The sequence below is a fragment of the Arctopsyche grandis genome, chromosome 7, assembly GCF_051622035.1.
Source record: "Arctopsyche grandis isolate Sample6627 chromosome 7, ASM5162203v2, whole genome shotgun sequence".
Lineage (NCBI taxonomy): Eukaryota > Metazoa > Arthropoda > Insecta > Trichoptera > Hydropsychidae > Arctopsyche > Arctopsyche grandis.
In genome coordinates this window covers 5,023,149-5,038,888 of record NC_135361.1, presented here as the reverse complement: position 1 = coordinate 5,038,888, position 15,740 = coordinate 5,023,149, and positions in this window count along the sequence as shown.

Genomic DNA, 15,740 nt, shown 5'->3' with positions numbered 1-15,740 from the left:
TTCATCATTTTTTGATGCTGAACTTTTTGATTCTTCCTGGAGGCTGCATCGTCGCGATAGAGTAGATCGACGTGGTGGTGGTGTATTATTTGCTTGTCGTGATTGGTTTCGGTCAGTCCGGATGACAAATTTTGAAACTCTATCTGGTGAGGACTTATAGAATTCATAACTTGAAAATCATAATCGAGAATGAATATTACGAAATACAAAAACCTTGTAAACATAGAATGAATTCAAGACGATAAACGATATATAATAATAATAATTATTATTTTTAGTTGTTTGTGTATATATATATGTTTTTTTTTTGTTATGTCTAATTTATTATTTTGTTTCTTGTCTTTTCTGTTATATTTTTGACCATTGTGGCGCATTAGGAATTCCTGTAATGCTACAACGGTCCAAACTTTAAATAAATAAATATATATATATATACATATACACATACACATACAATACATACATCAATATACATACAAACATTATACATGCATATACACATAAACACATAAATAAAGATATATTACTCATATATATAAAAATAAAAAATAGCATACATATATAAATAAAGATAAAACCAACATACAGACATATTATGCTAAATAATAAAATTACAAAATAAAAACAACATGTGTAAATATGTATGTATGTAGCTAGAAGTCATTTAAAATATGCTGCCTATTATATTATGTCTTCAACAGTCTTATAATAATTAAAAGTTTTAAATATTTTTCTAACTTAATAATTGAATTACAACAGCGCTCTATCGGTTGTTTTAATTTAAAATACTAGTCCATACAAAGAGGGCAACGCTTCGACAATTTCAACTTTTAGTTACTATGCTATAACTCTCGCTCGGTTCTGTGCGGCGTTTAGCTTTTATTTGAAACTCGATAATTCGATTACACGAGCGCTTTCTTATTAAGGAAGATTGTCGACTTAACGAGCTCGGGGGCCGGGGCATTTTCAGCTGAATATATTAACTAACTAATCATGTTTTGCGAGAGAGAGATAACCCCTTGCTCGCACGGGTTTAACCCGCCGTTCAAAAAAGTTTCGTGAAAAAAAAATGCGTCACTCATTTGCTTGCCGGCAATTTTCTCCGTGTTTTCCCTCTAGGCTGTCCCGATCTCTGGGCAAGTTTCCACCTATGAAAGTCCTGTAGGACCCGGCACGACTACGTGTAAACATTTTATTTACATCAAGGGTGGGAGACGGCTCTCTCCATCGCCGCAAACGACGCAACTTTCCAGCAAGCTCTCTCGCACTTGATTACCTTCTATTAAGAAAATGTGGAGTGATACGTAAACCAGACTCTTTTTCTGTTGCGGTTGATATACAAAAAAAAAGCGAACGAGGAAGAAGAAACTTGCAAAAGCGATGCTTTGCTTCACATCCTTGATTCGTTCCATCTGAGATGATTTCATGATAATGTAATACATTGTAATAACTGCAACTTACTTATTTTACGGGTTTGCTACAAATCGCTGCAAATTTCGCGGCTACATTCTCATTTCGATTTCGGTATATCTTGACGAAATTCGCTAATGTTTGAATTTAAGCTAGTACGAAAGACGAGATATGCATTGGGTCGCACAGATGACATTTCGATGTGCATTTGACGATTGGCAATTATTAAAATTGAGTTGTATCTTTCTGGCGAGTTTAAAAAGACAAAATTCGAGACAAAAGTTTCACAAGACGAGTGGAGAGGTATATATTGGGAATCTGACATAGAGTTCGCATAAGTGCGATTAGCACTTGCGGCAAAATATATGCGTGCGAAAGAGACATCCATACGTTCGACATCGATACAAGTTCGCGTAAACATGCGGTCAAATAGTCGCGAATTTCGTCGAGACGAAAAATACCAAAATCTAAATGAGCATGCAGTTTTGCAGCGATTTGTAGCGGAGCGTTATTTTACATACACAGCTAAGAAGCACACTTCAGTGAATGTTGAGCTTGAGACTGTCGTATGACAATCTAAATGTTATTTCATCAATCTGAATGGGAGTACCGATACCAGTAGTATCGGTATTTGACCAAAACATAAGCCTTTGGTGATACCGGTATTAAAAAAAGGAATACCGATAGTATCAGCTTGTTTCAAATTCGTACATTTTATTTGTCGAAAACGATATATCTCTATGGCTAAAATCTACTAAAACGACCGATGCGTATATATGTATAATATTTTGCATGCGCGATATTGAGCAAGTTACTATTTTATGAATTGTTTTCGATCTTTTTTTATTTTATCATGCCACACGTCTGTAAAATTGTTTGAATTTTTACTGTTTTCCGATACATATCGTTAAATACAATGTTCGACAACTTTTTCGGTTGCAAAAAAAAGATAAAAATCACACAAAAAAAAATAGTGTCTACGAAACATTATAATCCTTTATACCTGGAACGTACTTACTTTACAGTTTTGTACCCGAATATTCTGTATTTGAATATCGTTTGGGTTTAGCGTATTTTTCAATAAACATGTTCATAAAAGTGATGCTTGGGATATTGGAAGCGATGTTTTTCTCTTTATTAAAAATGAATTAAATAAAATTAATACTGAAAGTACCGGTAATGTTCTATTTTTATTTCGAAATTTCGGTATTTTTGTAATCTCTAGTTCTATCGGATAGTTTTGCGTATTATATTGTTATATCTGCAAAGTTTCATGTACGAAAGTGGTTCGAAATTAGCTCACAGGTTTCGATTCGCTTACAAATTGTTGTAAAACTAATAAAAACTTTTTAAAAACAACAGAATAGACTAGTGGTTAGCATATAATGCTTTGAACAAAGTGGTCACGGGATCAAATCCCACTGGTTTCTGATGGCCAAACCTTGGATTTGTGAATCCAAGTCATTCGTTTCCTATCAGAATTCGTCAATTTATCTGATTTTCATTGAAACGGTTCCAACAAATTGGCAACCTTACCCATTTTTATCGTAAAGTCTCAAGTTTTTAGCAATCGCGAAAATTTCGCTGAATTGTAATAAATGCTGCAACTTTACAAATTTTACCTTTCAAATGTCTCGGTGGGTGTTAATTGACATGTATTTACTTTGTATAATACTAATACTAATAATAACAGGGAGGTGCATTGGGGTTACCTGCAAGGCCTTTCTGGTATTAATTAAAAATAAATAAATAAAAAATAATAAATAAAAAAAGGGTGCTAATTATGTTGTCCAAACTGTTCTGTAAAGTGCATTAGTCAAACTTGTAAAAAGAGATCGTTGGAAAATGATATGATTTTTATTAAGTTTTATTTCAAAATATAATAACTTAGTTTAATGTTCAGGTAAGATGTTCTTTTATATATGCATAAAAATTACGTCGTCATTTTTCCCATTCTACAAAGACGACTATATGGGGTAAATTGTGAAATAAAATCGGATGAGGCGCGATTAAGCAGAATAAGAGAACACGGCGCGAATAAACCAGTCATTTGGAGGCTTTAGCGCTGGAAAAAGGGAAAACTTTCTTCGTCGAGCTCTCCTCAGAGGAACAGAGAGAGCATTTACTGAAAATGAGCTTTGAGTATTTTTTAGTTCGTAAAGCTCGGCAGAGGAAGTGCGGTGTTGGTAGGTATGCTAGCTAAGCGAATATCCCATAGAGAAGATTACTGGAAAAATGCTGCACAAAAAAAAGAAAAAAGAAAGAAAATCGGCGAAGAGAGCAGACTTGCATTGAAGATGATACTCTCTACTGATACAAGTCGCCGTATTTTGTTACTGCAAATAAAATTTCATAGAAATTTCTTAGCAAACAAACTCGTAAAATAGCGTAATGTACGTTTTTTTTTCGTGTACGTGAATGTCCAATATTTATTTATTAATGATATAAAGAAATCAGGCATCGGAGGTGTGCGACTAATGACGTTGAAGAAGATATTTCTAGATTATACATATATTTTCTCTCCGGGAACAAACATTTACATTTAAGATTGCGTCACAAAGAAATAAGATTTTACATTCTCAAAAGACGTTTCTCTTTGAATTTCGATTCGTGAAAAAAATGAGATTGTTATTATGCAACCATGTTTTTCTTAGCATACATTTTTCTTTATCGCTCAGAGATCAAATCAAAATATACTTTTTGCATATACAATTATTGTGTCATTTGAAAAACGTTAAAAACAAAATAACACTTTATAGAAATCCAAAACTGCAAACACAGTCGTACAAAACCACCCTAATTTTCCAATCCAACGAGTGAACCGAAACTCTAATTGAAAATTCCTTAACCGAATACCCACAAGCAAAACTTTCCGAACAAAATAGTAAAAAGCACCACTCGATTCCATTCCACATATTATTATTATTTTGATTTTCACGAATTGAAAATACAAACAATATAATTGAACTCAATTACAGAATTCAAATATAGTATGCATATACACGAAAAAATATTTTTTTTTCAATTTAAAATTATTTTTATTTTTTATAGATTCATTACATCATCACCATCTACAGCGACTCACCATCGACTGCTGGATGAATGCCTCTCCAATACCCTTCTACTCGTCTCTGTTTTTCGCAACTGTTATCCATCTCACCCCAATTTTTTTTTTTTTTTTTTTGAAACGACTATTAAAGTACGGCAAACATTATCTCAGATAGACAGACAGACAGAATAATAATATAATATATTATGACATATAACTTTATTTTTCATAATTCGTGTATCAATTCCTTTCCGAAACCATCCGTTGAAATCAACGGGCACAATACTAGTATTATATAATTCATTGAATATTTTAAAATAAACCGATTATTTATGGTCCATATATGTATGTATTGTCACGTTCCAATGAAAGATTAAATATTTTTGTCTTTTTTAAAACTACTTGGTTAACTAACCAAGATTTATTTATTATTATTAAAGCGGTACATTTATCTTATTGGTAGAGTTTAATTATGGAACGGAGAATGAGATACGTAGAACTGTTTCACTTTGTTCTGCTGCTGATGTGTTGACTGCTACTCTTGGAGTCTCGATGATGATGACTGTCACTCTCGGAGTCGATGGTGATGACTAACTTAAATTCTAACAGTAATGAGTTTATATACTCTTCTTTAAAACAATGAAGTGTTAAAAACACGTATCGCACAATTTTGGTTAGTCAGGGTTTAAAGTGTGCTATAAATCATTGGTGCTACTTATTCAATTAGGTGTGCCACAAATCAATGGTGTGTATTATCCCTACTGGTTAGTCGACTACATTGATGGCTGTACCTCATTTGATGGTACATTGATGGCTGTACCTCCTTTGATGGTACATTGATGGCTGTACCTACTTTGATGGTGCATCATCATTTGATGGCTGTTCCTCCTGCCCGCACAGCTATTTTTCGAATGGCTCCTATTCCATGAGCTATTCGACTTCTTAATGAAATCGTTGCTGCCGAGACTGAATGTAATAATTTCCACCTTAGTGAGCGTAAATTGTCGGATATTACTCTAACCCATTTATCTGGTAGTCTGCGCTCATCATTGTTTTCATGATTGATTGTGATTTATGAGTGGAATTTTGATTTACTCTCTTCCATTTGGGCCTCACAGGGATGTTTTTTATTTGCAGTTGGTTCTTATTTATTGGAACTGGCTGTAGATGCAAGGCATTCCTTATGTTATATTTTACGTGTCTGCTATTATAATTGCTATTGTTTTATTGTGATTATGTATAAATGTATGTATTATTGTCTGTGTATATAGGGGAGAGTGGTGTACCTGTGGACAATTTTCGCTTTTTCACCCATAGCTCAGCAACTTTATTGTTTTATGCAAACTTTTTAATGTCATTAGATAGGTTGATTATTCAAGATTGAAATTAAAAAAGAAAAATTAATGATAGCAAAACAGTTTTTTATTTTTTGCAAAAATTGTCCAAAGGTTTAACACTATGTTGAACCTATGGACAGTGTATGTTGTACCTTTGGACAGATATGATAATTTATACAAAGTAAACTATTTCATCCAATGTTGAAATTCTCAAGGTCTACATTAAATTCCAACTGTGATTCGAGTCTCCCAGACTGGCCTACCACTCGAAGAGGAGGCAATTTCCTCTTGACAAATATTATATATTTTGTCATCGACCACAAGAAATCTGTTTCTCGATATTTTCTTGTAATACTTAATTTCAATATCATTTTCGATTGGATTATTCATAACTTCAGCAACATAATACTTGAAAGTCTTTTTGGTTGTTAATTTCACAAGAACCTCTAACCTTAACCTCTGGACGCGTCCAGAGGTACAACCAAATAAATGTCCAAAGGTACCACAAAACGAAATATTCAACTAATATTAAAATACACTTCTTTGTGGTTACGTTTTAACACAGATATCGTCGTTACCAAATAGTTAAATAACCACTATACAAAACTAAATGCATATCTTGTATGAAAAGTTATTTTAATAAATATGAAAAAACAAACAGTTCGTTGGTAAATATTTACTTTTGGGTTCCAAATAACGAAATTCTCGAAAAAACTCGAATCTGGCAGCGCGCGGCAACAAAATGTGGATTGAATGTTGCCAATATTCGATGTTCATAATTAATTCCCTAGAACATTGTGTAGCAAAAATATTTTCCCCGACCGAAATAAAGTCATTGTCCACAGGTACATTCGTCCATAGGTACACCACTCTCCCCTACATACATATGTTTATATATATTTTTTTTCTCTCTTTTATTTTATTATAAAGATATTCCGTTCTTTGTTTTTTTTATAATTATTATTATTATTATTATTATTATTATTAGTTGTTTGTGTATATATATGTTTTATTTTTTATGTCTAATTTATTTAGTTATTTTATTTTCTGTTATATTTTAGACCATTGTGGCGCATTAGGAATTCCTGTAATGCTACAATGGTTCAAACTTTAAATAAATAAATAAATTGATAAGCGAGGTATGTACATAACAGTATGTACTATTCAAAATATAAAAATAATCATTTACTTTCGTTCTCCATATGATACATGGATGCGTTTGAAAAGACGTAGTATTTCTTCGTGTATGTGAGATGGGAAAATTGACGACAACGTTTGCATTGTTTGACCGGTCGTGTCCTTCGTAGGCAGGGCAACCAACCACTATCGGAGACACTTTTCTTCGTTGAAAGATAAGGAAATAGATTCAGCCTTTCTTTGGATGACTGATGAGCTCTTGTCATCGTACTCCATAAATCTTAACTCCGGTGACATCGACGAGTCTCAACTTATTCACTGTCTGCGGTCTGACAAGCATCACAGGCCAGAAAAAATATACATACATACATACATATATACTACGGTGTAATAATAAAAATGGCGATTTATTATTCGATTACCACACCATAGATTTATGGCCGGCGTTGTTTTCACTCTCGCGTAAACAATCGTTAACAGAAAAATTCCTCACACCGCTCGCTCGACTCGACTGCTTTTGATGCTAATTTATCATTTTCCCAATCTGAAAATGGTTTCTCGGATGACCGCACATATCTTTCGATGGTATCTCCATATCTCTGCGAGATATTTTATAAGCCGCACACGAACGCACCTACCCACTGTGCTTGCAAAGTAAATTTTACGATTCGCCCTCTACGTGAACATTGCCGATTTATGTTCGGTTCAAGCGACATATTCATATTGGAAATTTGCGAACGATATTGTAAAAATACGAGACGACTGGCTGGCTTCACTTTCAGCTGTGAAAAATATACACAAGGAAGGATCGTTGGATGTTGTTTATTAAGCGGATAAGATGAAAATTCCAATGCTACGTGAATGTGTACACGTATGGCTGCAATTCATCAAAATAACTAACGTTTTCGAGTGCTTTCGAGTTGGAAATTTCAGCGATTTTCAATAGCTACATATCTCAACTAAAACAATGTTAGTTCAAGGAAGTTTGCTCACACTCAATATACGTATAACGTATATACAAACATATATGTATAGTAGATCTGATGTGCATACCTTGGATGCAGTTCGAACAATTCGTTTGATTGAACAAATAATTAAACAAGTCGAAAGTTTGAACCGTCTATGCAAATTGCGTTCATTATGCGAACAGTTTATTATTGATTTAATTAAATAGTACCAGTTGAAGAGTTTTCAGTTCCCTATGATATACACAATTGTATAAGAAGGAATGAATTTTTGTTTGCTTGATATGCAAATTCATATTTTCAATACTATCTCGTGGTATTCTAACCTTTTATTATAGATTAACATGCAAATTTCATGTAAAAGTTTCACTATTTACTTTTTTTTTTCAATTTGCATTCGCCTAAACATCACCGGATTATTCATTCTTTTTTACATAGATATGTATATACCAAGAAGGCCTGACTCCAATGTGCCTTCCTAGACAATCAATTACAAACATTGCAGAATTTTTATTACATAAATCACTGTATTTCGAGAGGCTGAGCAACACGAAAATAACAATTTATTAATTAATCCATTGAGACTTATACATAAATTTTCACATATTAATCAAATTCAGATATTTGTGAGAGCAGGTAGGATGATCTTTGCCAATTTGAGGAACCGTTTTAACACATTGTTGAATCAAATAAATTGGCAAACTCTGATAAGAAATGATCGATCGATGGAGTCAAAAATATCCAAGTTTAACCAGCAGTATATTTATATATGTATATACAATTGGCATTACAATTATATATGTATGTATTACGTAAGTGGCATTAAATATAAGTGGCATTACAGGAATTACTAATTCGCTGCTATGATTGAAAATATCATAGCAGCGAAATATCATAGCAGAAAAAATATATAGAAAAAAATTAATATTTATATTTATTACGTGTAATACTATTTAAATATTAGAAGAAATTTGGAAATATCTTGCATCAACAGTCAGCAATAATATATTGTTCATACATATGTATATGTATGTACAAGAACCATTCGTGAATACAAAACATCCCCGTGAAGCCCAAATGGAAGAGAAAAATTCATTCATATAAATTATGAAAAAATGATGAGCGCAGGCTTCCAGACAAATAGGTTAAAATAAACTCTGATAACATAATCTCATTAATGTGGAAGATATCAGGTGGAAGATAGCTTGGATAGCACTTGGACTATGAGCCATCCGATAAAGCATTGTGCGGTTATAATCATCAAATGATGATGTCTACCACGCACATAGTTACTAGGGACCAAAGACATATTACCACATACCTATGTAGAAGCTGGAGAACAAAACGAATTAATGAGAAGTTTCTCATAAGTTCAAGAAAATTATACCGACGCAAGCCCAAAAGGAAAGGACTAGGGTAGAGATATGCCATACTTTTTCATATATACTTTTCATAACCAAACTTTTTCATATATTAGATACAAATAAATGCTTTTTTGCAATTTCTTAATCACTAAAGAGTAATTTTCTTCATGCGGATTCTACACAACTGCAAAATTGCTACGAAGGCAAGCTAGAGTATATCACTCTAGCTATCTTAAGATATCTTTAATTAAAACCTTAACAGTTTTCAGAATAGATCCTAGATTCAAAAACTCCAGGGCAATGCCGAGCAATTGAGTTTCTCCGCTATACAATCTGACTTTTCACAGTATAGTTTTATACATGCTTGAATCCCGAGATTGAAAGGCAACCATACAAACTTTCACTCAACTTTGCAGTTTACTATGAGTCGTATGTTAATATGTTCATGAGATGATTGTCTATGGGTTGTATTCTTTTCAGCATAAATCATAGCCTTGGAAAGATCGTTTAAAATGTTGTTAAAACATTTCAACTTGCATCTACATAGCTACATATAAACATGGGAAGTCTGGATGTTTTCTATCGATACTATTTTGAGGGCATGTAATACATTGTTGAGACGCTTTGAATTGCAAATCGGAACGTATTTAACTCGAGTATGAACGATCGAAATTTCAGTTCGGGACAAAGCGTCTCGAGAGCAACCGCTTTACTATCGCCATTTCGAGAATGTCGAGATTTTTCCCGGCTTTCTTATTTCCTATACGTTTGTCGGCTCTCTCGCGGGGCATTTCTCTTCTGTCTTATCCCCGACTCCTATTTTTAACCGGCGTTTTCTCGTTCTATTTGAATGATTTCGGCTGAATGTCTTTTACGTGACGAAAATAACCGCATGTCCTGATGGTGGCGGCACATGCTGAAAAATACAAAAAATGTCGAACGGTGGGGTTGTAGAGGGAAAACTTTGACAACACGTCTCGCGCACGCTGAATTCCGAATGCTTTTGTCGTTTGTATTGAAACTTGATGAATTTTACGCATGCAATTCACATAAAATATATTTTTCTTTACTTTTTTTTTTTGTTACATTTGTAGAAGAAAGTCGTAATATTAGTCAATCATATTCCCAACTGAAGCATTGAAAATATCTACACGAACTCGTCTTCCAAGAATACGAAATCCCAAATACGAAATTAATATACAACTGTTTACCTACTACAATCTTCCATATAATAAACATCAAACTTTGAACGATTTCGACTGTTAATTTATATTCCGTTTAAATAACCGGAAAATTACTAATAATAAACTTAGCTCACGAATAATTACTCCCCTTAGGCTATATTAAGTTTAATTCAAATACAAATACATCTCTCAAAATAACAAAATGAATACTCTAAAAGTAATCAAATTGAATTTTATATTTTATAAGTATGCTATCGAGAGTTTTGAGATGTTAAATATGATTTGTCCTATTATTATTATTTCTTATTTTTGAGAGTTTTGACATGATTTTTCCTACTCGAAGCATTGATTTCACTTTTGAGACGCTCACATACATATATAAAGATATTTTGCTTGCAAACTTGGCTTTTGTATGTAGGTTTCGTAATGAGACTCTTTACGAGAGACAAATGTCTCGATATCAATTTTGAGAAATTTTCATAGAACAAGACATTATTTTATTCTGGCATTTTCCGGACATTTTCAATTTTAATTTTATTGTTTTTTATTTTTAATTTTTAATTTTAATTTTATTGTTTTTTATTTTTCATTTTTAATTTATACCAGGAAGGCCTAACAGGCAACCCCAATGCGCCTACCTGGCCAGAAACATTGTAGATTTTATACTAGTATTATACAAAGTAAATACATATCAATAAACATCCACAGTTACATTTATGGTTAAATTTGTAAATTTGCAGCATTTTAAACAATTCAGAAAAATTCAAGATTCCTGAAAACTTGAGATTTTGGGAGGAATGGGTACGGTTGCCTGTTTTTTGGAACTTTATCAATGGAAATCAGAAAAATTGGCAAACTCTGATAGGAAATGATCGACCTGGAGTTAAAAACCCAAAGTCTAGCCAGCAGAAACTAGTAGGATTTGAACCTGTGACCACTTTGGTCAAAGCATTATATGCTAACCACTAGTCTATTATGCTGGTTATTAGAAAGTATGATCATTTTTCCATTATTCAAATCTACTTTTTCAAATTTTCAACCACCAAATTTGGTACATCATCTCATTGTACTTGGACTGTAATCAACACAGGGGCCCAATGCGTAGGATGTAAGGACTTCCATACGAAAATTCCCGGGCAACGCCGAGCAAATATGCTTACCAAATCTCACATTAAGTTGTTTAGACATATGAGGAAATATTTGAAGCCCTAGGAAGAGTGTTTTTTTCCTTCCCATTTTTTTCCTTCTTGATCAATTCCGACTAGTTATTGAATATAAAATTTGTTTATTTAAAACAATACACACAATACACAATTTTATACAGTCCATTTATCAATATTCAAGTAAAATATGCATCAATTGAAAATGGTGATGAAGGAGATGACAGACGGATTCAAAGCAAAAACAGATAAAACTGGACGTGTCGATGACATCGTCGTATTCCAGCTGTGAAGTCACCATAGGAGTCGACCGGGCCGAGCCGGTTTATATCTATTTATTTATTTATTGAAAAATCGACAGGCCTCAGATGCAGAAATTCATAAAAATAAATAATAAATATAACAAAATAGCATCTGAGCCCAATTATAGATTAGTACAAAATACATAATATATCTTGTACATATGTATATGTATAGACAAACAAATGAAAAAGAAAAGAATAAAAACTAAAATATGACTAAATAGGATAATGCATAATTAAACATAAAGTGATATAATATAGTTGGATAAACATAAAGTGATATCATATAATTGGATAAGCATAAAAGTAATATAATATAATTGGATAAACATAAAGTGATATAATATAATTGGATAAACATAAATTGATATAATATAATTGGATAAAGAGTATATAAAATAAATAGAAATAATAAAAATGGATCAATCAATCAAGACTCTCCTGATGGCAGTCCTGAATTGATGTAAGGAAATAGCATTTTTACTAGCTTCTTCTTACTTCACTTTCGATTTTGTCGTGTGACGAAATTTGGGTTCTTATCCGATCGTTTTCAAACCTTTAACCATTTTAATTATTACTAACCTCTTCTTAGTTTAGAATCGATTTTGTCGTCTGACGAAGTTTGCGTTCTTATCCGATCGTTTTCAAACTTTGCCATTTTGCTCGGTTTAGTCATCAATATAAGTGGAAATGACGTCCACCATTACCATGGTGAAAAATAGTCGTATAAAACACGTTTGAAACTACTGCATCTTTCCCATTTGTCAACACTGTTCTGATCGGTTTTTTCCTTTTGCCCCGCTCTCGCTAGGGCAGATTGAGCACTTTGCCATACTCATTATCCAAGTTTACGGAAAGAATTGGTGATTTCTTAATTAAGTTTTTTATATATTGTCTTAATGTTATATCACGTAGATAGAAGATAGAAGTTAGAAAACTTCCAAATGCATTAAATAAGTATGTAATATATTCTCTAAGCTATATTAAATAAAGTAAAAAGCCATGAATAAAGTCGATCGCTGTGCATTTGTGCATTCACATAAGCATATGGGACGCATGCGGAACAGATAGCAAGACGTCCCTACGAATTGTCGAAATTTGTCGATGTTGTCTTGCTGATTTTGGACATATGTACTTACATACATATGTATACATATCTATATTATAGTAGTGCCACATCTGCGGCACTTCGAGGGCCCGTCGCTTGCTGTGTTGGCAGTTCAATCCGTTTGCGGCGAATGGCATCTGCTGGTCGAGCAGACAATTGCAATATTCACTAAACACGACCTGGTGTCGCAATTAGAACAATTCGAGCGCATTTCTGCATATTTGCATGGCCATGGCGAGTGCATCGCCAGCGAAATTCGTCGAATGATGACCGTGAGACAAGTGGTGGATAAGTTTCGAGTGATTTATTTATAAGTTGGTTAGTTGTCATGTCGTTACTGTGTGACAGATCTACGCCAGTTATGTTTCCTTTTACATACCTCTTTTATACTTCACTTACGATTACAATTCAGGAAAAAATTTGCCTCTTTTTGGTCATCAATATAAGTAAATGTATCCTCCGCCATTACGATGGAGAAAAAATATCGTTTTAGACGCGTTTGAAATTTGAATTTCTGAAAAGTGCTTGACGTTTATCCAGTTTTTAGTTTTAAACATAGATGGCGGTAGTAAAATAATTACAAGCCTCTTCTTACTTTCACTTACGATTTGTAGTCAGAAGAAAGTTATATGCGTTATTATAGTTAGTTAGTTAGCTTGACGGTATAATTTAATACAAATATTGAAGAATGTGTTTAAGTATTTTATTCCGATTTTTTTCATACGATTTTAAATTTAATAATAAAATGCTATTCACTGGATTTTTTTCACTGATCTAAACCCCCTCCCTCACCGAAGTGAGGTATGCAAGTGCCCCAATTTTTACGTTTTTCGTAATAACTATGTGGTTTTCAAAGCTATACACCCTATATTTCTTGTATTCCTAGAATGAATTACAAGAAATTTATTTTAATAGTTTTTTTATGATTCAGAAATGTACATATTAAAAAAATACATTTATACATTTCTACATTCCAAAGTATGATTTAAAGGCATGTTTTTGACTGTTCGCTTGCATATTCTTGTTGATCGATGAATCAATGCGAGAGAAAGAGGCAGCTATATTTTCGTAAGCTATCGTTTTCTTTGTTTTTGGCGCGTGGCTGTTGAGTCATGCAGTCGCCTGTTGGTCTTACCTATGTTTGTTTGCATGTCGATACTTGTCGTTATCTTTTAATACAAAAATAGTCAAAAACATGCTATAGGACTAAACCTTTCTATGTTGATGTATATAATGATTAATAAGATATATATTGAACCCATTTGTATTGAGAAAAGCTTTATTTTGATTAAAAAATACTGGGGACTTACTCGACCCCGGTTCAGGACACTCGTTCGATCTCAACGCTCCGTCCTTCAAAGGTTATTTGTATATATTTGCACAGACCTGTGAGCTACTTCCTCTTATACATTGTATATTATATATTATTTGTATAGTTATGTGGGTATTATGTTATAGGAGACCCCTGTTGGACATCTCTGTCCTATATAATTTATATATTATAGCTTTAACGGCCATTCCGCCGTATTATATTATCTATGTTAAGACGAACGTCAACGGCAGATGGGCGACCGGTTAGTCCCAGTAGCGAACAACTGTCAGTGTCACATTTGTTTTTAAAGCCGCTTCACGTCAATTCCAAGAATCTTCGTTTACAGTCTCGCCTGAAAATGTACATTTCCATCGACGTATCGGAACCTGATAGTGATACGCGACTTAATTTTTCAAACACAAAAAGAAGCTCTTACAAACATGGATCTACTTCCCATTGGGGAATTCGTGTATTTTAAAACGTATGTACCTACTTGAAATTTTCGTAAACGAATAAACATCAAGAACTCTCCACAAACATATGCGTCAAAGAGAAATGCGATACTCGTGTTGTGAAGTCAACGATACTTGTAGTAATGTGAGTCCTTTCGATTCAAGGGAATCTTAAAATAAATCTCTCTAACGTTTATATTTTCTATTCCCGAAATTTTCCCCTGATAAATGTAACGTTTGCATAGCTCGATGGGAGTTGAATCAACTTTGTATCGATCTTCACGAATAATGTTTTTGATTTATCAACATATGTAAATACATTTTACTTCTGAATCACAGGCAAATTTCTCGGTAGTAATATTATAATTAAATCAGTCAACTCATTGGGAAATTCGAAATATAATATTTGACTATTTCTAATTAGTTAATATTAATATATCAAATAAACATATCTTGAAAATGTTATATACTAAATCGAAATTGATTAATTGCATCATTATATTTAGCGACGTATCTCATTAATTATCATTTATTGCCTTTTTTCAGTCGGTTTTAGTTTTTAGAATTATCCACGATTTTTTGACGCTTTTGAAAGGCCAAAATTTACCTTTGTTGTATCCTATTTTATTTTACACAAATTATATATTTATACCAGGAAGACCTCAAAAGAAAGCCCAAATGCGCCTTTTAGGCTAATTAAACAATTATAAACGATTTATATGTAGAACAATTTCATTGAGCTTCAAAGAGATATCTTTGGATACATTTGATAATAAATACAAGGATGCCAGTTTGTTGAAACCATTTCAATGAAATTAGATAGATTTGAAGTCACACATCCAAGGTCTGGCTGGCAACAACGGGCCGGGGATTGAACCCGAGACCATTCCAGTTGAATACGTTACAAGCTAATCTATGCTGCTGGTTTTTAGGAATAATAGTAGTGTTAATAAATAACAG